The sequence below is a fragment of the Gossypium hirsutum genome, chromosome A03, assembly GCF_007990345.1.
Source record: "Gossypium hirsutum isolate 1008001.06 chromosome A03, Gossypium_hirsutum_v2.1, whole genome shotgun sequence".
Classification (NCBI taxonomy): Eukaryota; Viridiplantae; Streptophyta; class Magnoliopsida; order Malvales; family Malvaceae; genus Gossypium; species Gossypium hirsutum.
In genome coordinates, this window is record NC_053426.1 from 108192686 (window position 1) to 108194921 (window position 2236).

Consider the following 2236-nt stretch of genomic DNA (forward strand, 5'->3'; position numbering starts at 1 on the left):
CCTCGTTGCTGGGGTTGAAGGATGGATAATCTGTGTTTTGCATTCCTCCTCCATTTGAATCACACCTCATCACTGGATGTACTTGAATAGAATCATACAAACCATCAATATTTTTATTCAATACTTCCACCTAGTTAGATAGCATAGTGACCGCGTCGAGGTTGAAAACACCAGTTGCTTTTGTTGGCTTTGTTCTCATTACTTGCCACTGATAGTTGTTTAGTGACCTCTCTTCAATAAATTCGTAAGCCAAGCTGACCTATTTGAGTTTCGAGCCCTTGAATCGATGCTTGCTGATTTTTAAGTGCTATTTCGGTATTCTAAAAATGAGTTTCTAACACCGAGATAAATTTTGTAAGCATCTCTTCAAGGTTTGGCTTTTTCTCCTGTTGGTAAGGTGGTTAATGAAAACCTAGAATGTGTTGTGGTCTTTGATTCCTTTGACCACCCCACGAAAAATTAGAATGGTTCCTCCAACCTGCATTGTAAGTGTTACTATAAGGGTTATTCTAAGGTCTAGAATTGTTACCCATATAGTGGACTTGTTCTTCCTCGTTGCTGGGGTTGAAGGATGGATAATCTGTGTTTTGCATTCCTCCTCCATTTGAATCACACCTCATCACTGGATGTACTTGAATAGAATCATACAAACCATCAATATTTTTATTCAATACTTCCACCTAGTTAGATAGCATAGTGACCGCGTCGAGGTTGAAAACACCAGTTGTTTTTGTTGGCTTTGTTCTCATTACTTGCCACTGATAGTTGTTTAGTGACCTCTCTTTAATAAATTCGTAAGCCTCTTTAGGTGTTTTGTTGTTCAAGTTTCTACCGGTAGCTGCATCAATTAGTTGTCTTGTTGAGGGGTTCACACCGTTGTAGAAGGTCTGAACCTGTAACCATAAGGGTAACCCATGGTGAGGGCACCTTCTTAATAAATCATTGTATCTTTCCCATGCATCATAAAGTGTTTCTAAATCCACCTGCACAAAAGAAGAGATATCATTCCTTAATTTAGTCGTTTTAGTCGGTGAAAAATATTTAAGCAAAAATTTTTAGGTCATTTGTTCCCAAGTAATGATTGACTATCGTGGTAACGAGTTCAACCATTGTTTACCCTTATTCTGTAATGAAAAGGGAAATAACTGAAGGCAAATGGCATCGTCAGAAACGCCATTGATCTTAAAGGTATCGCAGAAGTCCAGAAAATTTGCTAATTGAGTGTTTGGATCCTCATCCTGCAAACCATCAAACTGAATAAACTGTTGTATCATTTGAATCGTGTTAGGTTTCAGTTCAAAATATATTTGCAGCAACAGCAGGTTGAACTATACTCAATTCAATTCCTGTTAAAGTTGGCTTAGCATAATCATACATAGTATGAGGAGCAGAATTCCGATTTACTGGATTTGCAGTAACTACAGGAGGTAGCGGATTATTCGGATTGTTCGCCATCTCTTCGGGTATATCGGTCACGGCCTCTTGCTCTTCCTCTATATACTGTAGGCTTCGCCTTATTTCTCTTCGGCCTCTTGCTCTTCCTCTATATACTGTAGGCTTCGCCTTATTTCTCTTCGATTTCTGCGAGCTGTGCTTTCTATCTCACTGTCAAATAGTAAAGGTCGTGACGGGTTCCTTCTAATCATAAACTAGAGATTTTTGGCAAAAGCAAATAACAAAAAGATTAGAAGAGAAGTAAAAATTAAATTAAAACAAAAAGTAATTTGCAATAAAAATAAAAAATGGCTAAAGTAATAAAATTCAAGTGTTCCTAATATCTTAGTCCCCGGCAAGGGCGCCAAAAACTTAATGGTCGCTAAACTGACTAAAAATTCGACTAAGGCAAGCGCACCTATTGAACAATAGTATAGTTATGGTGAGACCAGAAGTATCGTATCCACAAGGACTAAAAGTAATAGTAATTACTATCTTTTTATTATCTAGCCTAAGAATTAAAGGGATGTTTTTAAACTAAGATTAACTATCTAATTACTTGAGAACACGACAGAGATAAAATTTGGAACAGACTTTTGGAAAACCGATAGAGAAGACAATACCCAAGGAAGAATCTACCTAGACTTCATTTATTACTTCTGAATTAGATGATTTACTTGTTTAACTTAAACCGTAGAAATCCCTAGTTTATGTAATATCTCTCTCGAGACTAGAAATAACTTACTCTAGGTTGATTAATTGAAATCTCTTTCTAATTAAAACCCCTATTGTCGCATTAACT

The 2236-nt window shown here is 36.7% G+C and overlaps 1 non-coding gene across 1 annotated transcript; it reads left to right on the forward strand.

Moving 5' to 3' along the window:
- Positions 1 to 909: 909 nt before the first annotated feature.
- Positions 910 to 1016, forward strand: LOC121225740 (small nucleolar RNA R71). Its single transcript, XR_005923611.1, has one exon. It is a non-coding gene; the product is annotated as a small nucleolar RNA R71 (small nucleolar RNA).
- The last annotated feature ends 1220 nt before the right edge of the window (positions 1017 to 2236 follow it).